This window comes from Rosa chinensis, chromosome 4, assembly GCF_002994745.2.
Source record: "Rosa chinensis cultivar Old Blush chromosome 4, RchiOBHm-V2, whole genome shotgun sequence".
Classification (NCBI taxonomy): Eukaryota; Viridiplantae; Streptophyta; class Magnoliopsida; order Rosales; family Rosaceae; genus Rosa; species Rosa chinensis.
The window spans coordinates 14,479,108-14,491,268 of record NC_037091.1 but is presented as its reverse complement, the minus strand read 5'-3'; the positions used below and the strand labels follow the sequence as shown (position 1 = coordinate 14,491,268).

At 38.6% G+C, this 12,161-nt stretch overlaps 1 long non-coding RNA gene across 2 annotated transcripts; it reads right to left on the bottom strand.

Moving 5' to 3' along the window:
* Nucleotides 1-1,519: 1,519 nt before the first annotated feature.
* LOC121052460 lies at nucleotides 1,520-4,522 on the bottom strand. Of its 2 annotated transcripts, XR_005809110.1 has the most exons (8): nucleotides 4,363-4,522; nucleotides 4,149-4,266; nucleotides 3,019-3,078; nucleotides 2,832-2,934; nucleotides 2,576-2,667; nucleotides 2,231-2,503; nucleotides 1,846-1,994; nucleotides 1,520-1,740 (listed from the first exon to the last, which is right to left on the bottom strand). It is a non-coding gene; the product is annotated as an uncharacterized LOC121052460 (long non-coding RNA). The 2 variants fall into 2 exon arrangements; XR_005809109.1 differs by having other exon boundaries at nucleotides 1,846-2,503.
* Between the last annotated feature and the right edge of the window lie 7,639 nt (nucleotides 4,523-12,161).

Genomic DNA, 12,161 nt, shown 5'->3' with positions numbered 1-12,161 from the left:
TCATGGGCCTCCCACGCATCTTAGCTGGGGCTATGACTTGTAACGCCAGAGTGCCACTCTCTATGGCGTTGGCGCCATACCTACCTCCATGTAGGGTGGTGCTACGTCCTCTCGTAGGGACGTTCATCCATGCAGGCATGCTTACAGCAGATATGTGTGATCTAGTCACTTTAGAGGAGATCGAGATGAGACATAGTGGGGACAGACCACAACAATTCCAGTCGTTCCTGCTGAACATCCTTGTTCTTATCTGCCTCTAACAACGGGAAGACTGTCTCATCAAATTGACAATCTGCAAATCTAGTGGTAAGGAGATTGCCTAGCAAGGGCATTAAGTGGCAGACAATTGTTGGAGTCTCAAATCCAACTTAGTTGCCCATTCATTTGTAAGGACCCATCATAGTGTGTTGTGGCGAAGCAATTAACACATAAATGGCACACTCAAATATGCTTAAGTACAATACTGGAACCCAGTCACTAGCTGTAACACAGAGGTAGATTGAGTGGCGGTTGGTTGTAGACGAATTAGCATAGCTGCATGCGATATTACATCACCCCAAGCGGATATAAGGAGATTGGTGCGCATTACCAATGTCCGGACTACCATTGTAATCGTTTCCGCGAAACCATTTTGATGTGTACATGGAAATATGATGTCCAACATCAGTCCCATAATTCCATTACAATAACCATCAAAAGTCTTCGATGTAAACTCTCTAGCTTTGTCAAGTCCAATTGACTGAATAGGATAATACAGGGAGTGAGCCCGTTGTCATATGATATGTGCTAGAAGTGTAGTATAAGCAGTATTTACATGTGGACAATAGCACACCACGTGACCAGCGTGTTTGCATGTCAACCAACATCATGAAATATTTAAACGTCTGCAAGTTGGTTGAATCAGTCCACAGAATCCCCACAGATTCTATGCAGAATGAGTATGTTCATATCCTTTGCATATGATGGTCTCAGTCCTAATTTTCCTAAGAAACGAGTTTTGTAAACCAAACGAGAGGCCTTAGAAGCAACCAATGAGAATTTTGGTTGGACCTGAGCGTCTGAAACGCTATTTGAAGTAAAGTTGGTGATTGCAGCATCACTTGGGGCACCATCACCATGATGGACGCATCCATGGCGTCATGGATAGGGAATGTGCCAGCCCTAGGCTGGTGTACAGCGGCTGCGCCAGAGGCAGCAGCAACGGTCACACTTAGTCCAAGAATCAACTTTTGATTCATGCTTCGTTTCGCTCGAAAGAATGGATATATGTGTGAAGTGTTTAGTAGACAGATCATCATGACTATGATGAACTATCATGTCGTGACAAAGCCATTATGTGTCTAAATATGTTGAATAATAAAAAATATACCCACAATGTACAAAGCATGGAGCTGTCACAATATTATTCAAAAAAAAAAAAAAAGATGAGGATAATGACAGCAATTAAACAAATGTTTTGTTACAAAATATCTCTTTCTCAATTTCAAACAAGATGAATGGTTGACCAAACTTCAACGGGGAAAAGCTATAGAAACAAAAGAAAGCATTCAAATTGTGATTCAAACATCTCAAAGTGAGATAAGAACAAAGTGGCAAGGGGTGTCTAAGTTCAATATCGGAGTCAAGGAGCAAATCTCTGTTCAACAGCTTATCCACGTGAGCCTCCGAAAATTTAAATTTCAAACGAGCATTTATCCAGCCTCTAGAGCCTTTGCTGCCTCCTATATAAAGAAGACAAAGCTGCATGGGAGAGGGAGAGAGAAATAGAAAAAAGGGTGAGTCAAAATTCTGCATCAGAGTAAAGCAGCGTTCAACGGGAAGAAATCGTGCAGAATGTCTAGTTACCTGGAGACTACAACCCAACGATAGGAGAGCATCAAGTTCATGTATCCTGCTAGTCACTTCTCCATGGTCTTTACTGGTACTTTTCCTTTATCATTGTTGATGTGTTCATGAGTGCAGAAAGTCCTTCCTCTGCTTATTGCTATGTGGCTCTATAACCCTTCCAAACAGCATCAGAAACAAATTCTCCATACCCCCCAAAGCTAAATACACCAACTCACAAAGCCTCAAATCCCTCATTGTTGCCCACCAAAATCAGAAAACAAAACAACCAAATACACCTCCATTTGTCGTTGTGTTAACAAACAGTGCAGGTCCAATGAGACAAAAAAAGAAGCACGTTCACAGAGATGGAGGAGAAGAGATTTCGGCAAGGGAAAAGGCTCACCTGTGTTTTCAGCCTTCTTTCAATGCCTATACTGCGGTGCGTCTTGCGTATGGGTGGCGGAAGTAAGGTCCAAACTAGAGGGTGCACTGCACTTGTTTTTTATGCCTGTATCGCAGTGCGTCCTGCATATGGGTGGCAAAAACGAGTGTCAAGTGAACGCCTGGGGCTGCCAGTTCACACCAACTACAAGTCTGCAAAGTTCTTGGGTTCACAAAGTGAAGAAACTGCTCTGGAGGAATCTTTATGCAGCGCCAAAGGAATAAATTACTTCACCTGCATCAAAGTCATCATCAAAATGCTGCCCCTGAAAGTAAAGTGGTCGTCTCTCTATAAAAGGATGCCTACCTCCAGCCACAAGTTTGCAGAATGCTCGGTGTAGCTCACCTTTAATCACAAATCAACAGCGTGTTCTTCTTGGCTCACCTGCGATCACGAAACTGCAGAAAACACAAAGTGGAGAAATTATGGGAATTGTCTCATACTTACGACAAGTACATAAATGCAGCAGCATGCAAGAATTGCTAGATCGAATTCAAGTGGTCGATGCAGCAAATTGTAGAGGGGAAGCTGTCATGACAGCATTTGAACATCATGGTGCTACCTTCGTAGGCTTCCTCAGTACCCATTAAGGATTGAACTCATGCAATCAATCCTAAGACCACCTGAAGGCCACCTGACAGACTGGAATGAAGCTTGGATGTTTCCTGCAAAATGTAAAACAAGTCAAAGAGATATGAATCTTCTCCAAAGAAAGTAGTAGTCAAACTCTTGTGGTCAGATTCTCTTACCTCGAAGTCACAAACACCAGAATACTGGGGTGGTTATGTTTTCTTCAAAAGATGTGGTACCTGCAACAGTTTTGATAATTAAAGAGTCAATAGCAAGATGACAAACAAACATGTCTTGACGGTAGAAAATTAATCAACACACAAGTCCCATACGTAATTAAGCCATGGTGTTGTTGTAGCTTTGACTGAGAATTTAAGACAGAGCTTTAAGATATGTGTATATATGTATATTCAAGCTGTCATTGTCAAAATTTGCTGCAAATTGTTTTGGCTTTGACCATGAGTCAAACAACAAAGACCAAATGGCTTTGGAGAATCGTAAGTTTAATTATGCTTTGTTTCATGAAACGGTGGGATAATGGTTTAAAAATACAAGAAGACTAAAGAAAGACCATGCCAAAGTGATGATCACATCTTTCATTAAAGCCTGGCGGTGGGAAACTTATCATCACACTTCAAGACAAAAGTTCATATGCATAATTGTAAGGCCATGACGCTACTATAGCTCTGAACTAAATACAAAAAGCTCTCAAACCATGCAATTGAGCAATTGTGCAGCAAGCCTCTTTCTACGTGTCTCATTGTCAATCAAAGAAAAACATAGAAGAGTCCGCATTCAAAGTGAGGCATAGACAAATCAATCGAGTAACGAGGACATCGGTAGAAAGTGAAGAGAGCAATCGGTGCATTTTTAAGAGCATAAATTGGAGTGTAGTATCAGACCCAGAGTCGTCTCAAACTTTTCAGAGGCCCTGTGCGAAAATTTAAAATGTGGCCCTTCAAACTGTAGTCTTATATGAAATTTATACTTGAACAAACTCGCAATATAAAATCAAATAGCCAACAATGATCCGAAAACGTAAAATGGGCCCTCCACATTATTTTCCCTCTCAGTGTGCTCTTATGCCTCTTCATTAACTAAATCTTCACCCAAACCTTCTAGTTCTCTATTAATGAACCTATCAAGACTTCCCCTTAAAGATTGAACCAACTCTGCATCTTTTTTCTTCTTTAAACGTTTTGCATGTCCAGATAAACATTTTCTTTTAGGAGGCATGCTTCTAAATTTTAACACAATAAGGCAACAATATTTCTAGAAAATTGAAGCAAATCAATGTAAATAAGAGAACCTGGTTCCTTGAAGATCAAAGACTCAGATGACTGAGATAAGACTCTGAGTTTGCTCACAGCTCCTTCTCTAATTTTCTCAATTCTCAGAATCCCAGAAAATTGTTAGACAGCCACAACCTTTACAATTTGAAAACCAAATCAACCCATTAGGAATACTAAAGCAAACATTAATTTATTTATAAAAAAACAAATCAACGAATCATACATTCATACCTGAGCGGCTGAGTAGTGAAGTACTGAGGTCGATGAGAATCGGATGGAATTGACTCAATTGAGGAGGGGAGAGAGACAGAACGCCAAAAAAAAAAAAAACAAAAAAAGCAAAAAGGAGAAGACCTGATGGAATTGAGGAGGGGAGAGAGACCTAATGCTCAAAAAACAAAAAGGAGAGGACAAGTTTTGACCGGATGGGCCCCTTTCATATTATGTTAGTTTTTAATATTTATTTATTTAAAACAAAGCCATAAAAAAAAAAATATGGGCCCTCTCAAGTCTCAATGAAAGCATGTGAACGCAAAAAACAATGTGAATGTAGAAAGAAGAGAAGGATTTGGTACTCTGGGGCCCTAATTTTTATATTTATTTATGTAAACATAAACCATTAAAAAAACAATTGGGGCCCTGTTCTGTTGCTCTTGTTGCACACGTTCAGAGCCGGCTCTGATCAGACCCAGCAAATTCAATTGGTTTGAAAGGATGACTCCTCACCAGTTTTGGGTTCGACACCAATAGCTCTGATAGATGTGTTTCGCGAACAGGGATAAGAAATCAAGGCCTCTGATGAGAAGAAAACAAGAAACATTGATTAGCATAAATGCTTTAAACTATAGGGAAAAAGAAGAAGAAGGTAAACTGGTACCTGATTTGGTGCGCGAAAGAGAACAAATGGGGAATCTAGGCACTTGAGCCAACCCATTTATATGGACTTCAGCAATATGACTCCCTCTCCAGATCGAATTAAAATAGTTAATCCTCATCTTGAAATTGATCTCTATCTAATGATTACGCCAAACAGGTCTCCTAAAGGATCCGAAGCTTATCGAATGGAGATGACGTCTTCTTTTTGGGATCAGAACCTTGAAGACGTGAGCTGGGCTCAAAAGGGCTGTATTAAGGGGTGTCCAGATCAATCTATGCACCGCAGTTTCTTTTAGGCTCTGTTAAATTATTTGTCCACAAATTTCGAAGCTCTACAAGGCCCACTCCAAATCAAAAATTCAGGCTCGGCTGAATTATTCATCGACGAGTAAACAAAAGGCGACACAAAGCCCATTTCAAATTCTATGGCCCATTATGAAGCTCGGCACATTCGGGTGCCCAAGTCAAATCAGTGGACACTCTATTAAAATTGGGTGTTCACCAAAATATGTTTTCTCGACGTGTTCAAAATACATACCCGTTGAAGAAAAATTGGTACAAAACCAAAAAATCCCAAATGTTGAACTACAGTGGTTTGATCCCTGCAAGGGGTATATAGGCAGTCTAGATTTAAATCTGGATGCAACCGCGACCTTAACCAAATCTCTGGTTTTCTCTAGACCAAATTCACCAAATCTTTGTGACCGCAAAAGTCATCCAAATTTCCTTATTCAAATGACCTTAAAGTCACCCAAACACTTAACCAAAATTCTTTGGTGGGTCATTTACCCATCGAAGCATCCAAACCTTCCCAAAAATCTGAACTATGAGTGGCTTGATCCCTTATGGGGTACGTAGGCAGCCTGATAAACAATCTAGGTGTAGCCGCAAAATCAAACAAACACACTCCTCTCCATGAAATTTTTGTCTTCGTATTTGGAATCAAATGGTCTTCCCTTGAAGCAAGGGATTGTAATTAAGGGATGTTCTTTATCTCGAATGGGTCCGAACTTAACATAATAAAACTCTATTTCCGTTAATGAAATAGAGTGAGATTGTGTTGAGTATATTTATTTACTATTTTTGCTCAACAAAATCCAAGAGATCTTCTCTCATAACTTGTATTGAATTTAATAGCTAGAATAGTGACATAGAGTCCACTAGAGAGACACATAAACTTCTCTAAGATGCACCTTTGTTCTCAATCATTAAAGGTATTGCAAATGAACTCATTTCCGTTCTCTACATGCGTTCCTGCATGGAATCCGTTGGTTTGAATGGCTCAATAGGGTTTGATTCGCCCTAGGAGCATAGAGAGTTTCTGTGACAATAATCAAGGTGTCATTTGGCAAATGGAATTTGGGCTATTCCGTGTCCTTGAACTAATCGTGATGGCCCAGCCATCGTAGTCACAAAGTAATATGCTCAGAAAAATGGAGTCATAATGGAAACAATTCAAAATTTTATTCATAAGCCAACGGAGTTACATCATTGTCTCTTTAACCAAAGAAAATCTAATCTAAAATGCTAGCTAATGCAAAACAATGGTAGTCGTCTAACTTTTTTCGGTAATTTCAAAATATATATGATCAGGTGAGTAGAGAGACGTCGGTGGAGAAAAACTCACTTAAGTACCATTTATCTCAAAACCTTCCTAGATATCATACTCATTTTGGATGAACCTATGTGAAGAAAAACTAAACCAATGACATTTTACTACAAAGTATATGATAATTGCCTATTACATCTCCGACACCAAAATCAACAAGTCTATTAGAGCATCTTTAGCAATGCTTGCTATTTTTGAGTTAAATTTTAGCTAAAATAGCTAAAAATGTTAAAGGAAAAACACATTATGTGCCTTTGTCAAAGTGATTGACGGAGAGGGAATCAAGTAATTAGCAATCACCATCAATCAGCATGGATCAAGGATCAATCAGTAGTTAATGTCATCATTGTAATTGATATTCCCGTTGTAATTCTCTCACTATATAAAGGGGCTATGAAATGGAATGAGCATACCAATTCCAATTGTCATTTTACTTTAACACGTTATCAGCACGCTCAGAGCAAATAGCCAAGGAAAAAAACCTAGTTTTCAAGTTTCTTTCTTTCTCCCGTCGAAAAAAAAAAAAAAAAACCAACACTTAGAAGAAAAAAAAACTTATTCTTCTTTTGTGCCGCCACCAAAAAAAAAAGTGCACACACTTACCGTGATAAAACATTTTCATATAGCATCGAAAAATGTGACCAATATGAATCTTGGTCTTGAAATCTAATTCACATTTTTGGAAAATAATTTACGTGGATGTCTTTATGACTGCGTAATTTATATCTTCTCTCTTGTTTATGTAGATGGCTAATCCAACTCGACCTGAATTTGACATCTTGGACTCAGAAGGACTTGAGTACCATCGTTGGGTTTCCGATGTGGAAACTACCTTTGTGGCAAAAGACTACACTGCCACCATTACCAACCCCAAAGATGATGAACTATCTAATAAGGTGAAAGCAAATGCCTTAATGTTTCTAAGGGAACATATTGATTCTAACCTATGCTGGGAGTACCTTCAGTTGAAGACACCCAAAGAACTGTGGGATGCCCTTAAGGGACGTTTTGGGAACATTCATAACACTTTGCTCCCAGAACTGACCTTCAGTGGAATGGAATCTGCTTGCTTGACTACAAAAGGGTCATTGACTTCAACAAGGACATGTTGCGCCTAAAGGCACGTCTCAATTTCTGTGGAATGGAAATCACAGAAGATGATATGATCTACAAGACTCTTTCCACCTTTCCTACTTCAGCGCTTATACTAGCGGACTAGGATTGGCTGGAGTATAACAACAAAAGAATCACAACCTTCAATAAGTTGATAAGCCTACTGCAAGTGGCTGAGAGACATAATGAGGTTCGATTGAACAACAATGCTAGGCCTACTGGGACAAAGAAAATTCCTGAGGCTAATTATGGAAAAATGAAAGGTGGAAAGAACTCTAATGCAAAGGGGTTTGGACGTGCTGATCCCTACCCACGTGGCAACAATGCACCATGCGGAAAGGGACGTAGAGGTGGTGGAAACAAGGTGCAAAAAGGCACCTAAGAACTCTTCAGTCAAACAGGATAGAGTTGGCAATGAACCATGCTATAGGTGTGGAGTCATTGGGCATTGGTACAAGAACTGCCAAGCAAGCAACATAGTTGCAGCCACTTACAAGAGATATAGGGAGTCTAAAGAACTAGAAACTCACTATATGGAAGAAGGAGGCCATGACCCAGATGTCAACCTCACAATTGCAGACCTCAATGGCAATAAGGAACTTGCTCAGTCAATGGATGCACTAGTTTTTGACTGACCTGCTTTATCTATTTTCCAAAGACAGTTGTGAAGGCATAATGCCTCATTTTTAATTAGACTATTATTTGGTCTTAAAGAATGATTTGATGAATTAGATTTCTGAACAAAGACCTTGATTTGATTATCGTTGGCTTATTAATAAACTTTGAATTTTATTTTGAAGCACTGAATTTATTCAAATTTATTTACTACACATATTTACATGGTTCGACATAGCACTATAAAGATGTATAGCAATACATCTAGAGAAAAATTATTAGAATGAAAAGAATACCATTCTACGCAAATAGAAATACTCTAAAGAATATGAGCTATATTTTCTAAATACCTCCCATTTATTTGTAGGAATGAATGGAGGAGAACTTGAGTGCTTAATTGATAGTGGGACTACCCACACAATATTAAGAAATAGGCAATTATTCATTGAATCAATAGCCTATAATTCCTCTGTGACTACGATGATTGGATCATCACAAGTAATAAAAGGGCGAGGAACTGCCAAATTTTTGTTTCCTAATGGCACAACATTTCAAGTCACAGACGCTCTATATGCACCAAGAGCTAATTGAACCTTGTTAAGTTTCAAAGCTATTTGTGCCAACGGTTATCCCGTAGAAATACACTGTGAGAATGGAACTGAATAGATATTAACTCTAATGAATGTAGAAGGAAACACATTTTAGAGAAACTTATGAGTCAATCTAGTGAACTGTACCTCACTACGATTCGGATCATTGAATCCTATGCTGTCACCAACAATAAAATGTGGGACACTGACTCATACAGGCTTTTGCATGACCGCCTAGGCACCCCGGTCGTGACATGATGATCCGTATTTTAAAGAACTCATAAGGACATCCCTTCTTTCTAGTGAAAAAAAAAATGGGAGAAAAGTCCGCCACACTGCAAAGTGTCGGTCCTAGTACTGCCCAAATGCAGCCATTGCCTTCTGAAGTACCAGAAGCACTACCTCCCTCCCATTATGCCTCATTGACTATTTCAAAGGCACATCACTTGTTTCGCACAGCCTGTGATGCGGCTAAAATAGCATCACAATTTAACCCTGCAAAATGTAGTTGTCAGTATAGGATAAGTAGGGATCGTTCAGTCCGGCGATTGTAGGATACACCTACACAAAAAGGTCAATTAACAAATAAAAGAATAAAATGGGGGTTTTCAAATTTGGTTCCTAATCTACTTAAAATAAAAACAAAACAAATAAAGCTATATACAATGATCGACTTCCCTAACCTAGACCAATACCACTCGGAAATTACTAAGTGTAAAAACAGAAAATCCATTTCAACATGCTACAAAAATGTGCCCATCTTTAATGCCTAGATAAGAGCTCAAATGAAAAGCCTCAGCAGATCAATCCACTTATCTAATTCATTCTAATGTAGGCTTGGATCGAAAAAGTACTTACCAAGCCTAATACTACTAATTTTCGAAAACACTCAGCGTAATTCTCTTAACTAGTAGTATTATCTAACCCTCGAATCAACTCACACGTGCAAATTAACCATTACACATAGAATTTAACACGTAATTTCCAGAATCATTTAATCATTAAAGCATGATTTTTACCACCCGTTAGAACTAATTACTACTTGTTTAACTCAGCGTCTTAACAAATAACAATTACTCTTGGCAAATTAAGCAAACACACAAGAACACTCACCGTTATTCTAGCATGCAAACTTATGAACCTAAGTCTGAAAATTACCTAAACATGTAAAATGGCACAAGATTGTAACATGCATCATAAAAGAATTCTCGAAATTAACTCAATAATAAACTGAAAATCTCAAAAATATTAATAAAAATATTCTGAAAATTTCATGTCTCCAATTACACAACTCGCAAATCCAAACACACAAAACCGAAATAAAAATTGTAAATAGAGTCATAGTTACACTTTGAAGCTTTCCTCAGCGGCTTAGCAACAAGGTGATGAACTCGTCTCTACTATGGTGGTGGAGCGTCCTTGACTCAGCGCCTAAGAGCTTCGTAGATTGATGGATGGATGGTTGTCACGGTCTTGTAGGATATGGAGGTTTGAGGAGTGAATTGGGTAGTCTTGGAATAGTTTTTGGCCAGGAAGTGATAGGCTAGGAAATGATCTTGGCTGGGAAGCGATGCCAATTCTGTTCTGGATGTTGCCTATTTATAGGGGAGCATTGGTTGGCTTTTGTCGATCATATCCTTCATCATTGGACGGATGAGATTGCATCATAATTCCTTTAATTTTCCAACTGAAACATCTCCTTTAAGGCCTTAACTCCTCTCATAATGGAGCAATTCCTTTAATTTCCAAGCTGAAACATCTTTCTTCTTTATCCTCCAACTGAAAACGTCTTTCTCTTTATTTCCCTTCTTCATTGCTTGGTCAACATGATTTAATAAAGGGCACAAAATTAAATTCTTTTAGATAAAATAAAAGAAATTAAAACAATTTAATTTCAGAAAAATACTCTCATAAATTCTCTCTTAAGGCCCACAGATTAGCATGACGGTGAGGAATCCTGATCCAGCTAGGAATCTTCATGAATTTTGCGTTTTCTGCCTATTTCACGCCAAACACTCTACAAGACTCTTAAAATGACTCGATGATTCAAAACACGAAACTTAAGGGAGAAACAAGGCTAAAATGGGGCATATACTCATTAATATCGTCGCACGTTGTGCTCCTATCAACTACCCCACACTTAGCTTTTGCTAGTCCCTTAGCAAAAGAAAACAAAGACTCAACGAAAAGCAAGTAAATGACTCTATTGCTCCTAACTGTTGTCTTAGAGACTCCAAACTCATGGCTTTCACGTTAAACACTTAATCAAAATCGCATAGATAATTCCATGGTTAATAAACACGTGACATTCATATGACTAAGAAAGATATGGAGAACTTAAGTTATACAATGAATGATAGCATGTTTCGAACAAGTCCAATCCAAACTCACAAGGCATACTCTCAATTTTTCTCTCAGAAATGGCTATGCTTAAAAGCTTCACACTCAAGTATATGCAAGAGAATAAATTATAAGGCAACAAATAGCTTGCATATTTCATCAATAAATGCATTTTGTGAAGAATTATTAAAGACCTCAAGAAATGACTAAGTGCACAAATGGACCTAAACCATAAGCTCGACTGCGTAACTGACTCCACTAACCAAAGGCTGCCCATCTCAAGGATCAAGTAAGCACTTAAAACAGGTTGTAATGGGGCTAAGCTAGGGTTTTCGAAATGAAGATTAAGGATACAAAAATCCTAAGGACCTAGCAGAGCATATATGGACCACCTTATGTCACCATTTTTGTGAGCCAATTATCATTGTTTTGGGCCCAACCTTTACTCTAACCAACATGGAAATGGACAAAGGCATAATTTTCAACTTTGAGCCTTCTACAAATTTGAAAGTCCAAAACCACACTTCAACAATTTCCCAAGAGTTTTCTTTTCAATTTGTCTTCTCTTTTGCTGTTTTTCTTTCTTCTTTTTTTTTTTTTTTCATTTTCTTTCTTCTTCTTTTTTCACGGCAATCTTCTTTCTTTTTCTTGGTTTTTCCCCACCCCACACTTGTCTTTCATCGTCACCCCTACACACTATGTCATGCTCTACTAAGACCCTAAGACAAGGGTAGAGATATCCTGTACTAAGCTCATGGTAGGGTAGTGACGGTGATGAAACAAAGGTTTTCAACGTAGGCTCAAAGGGGTTCATTCTACGGAGTCCCATGACGGGCACAATTGGGGACACATGCTTGTTTGGCTATGGTGGTTACCCTAATGCCTTC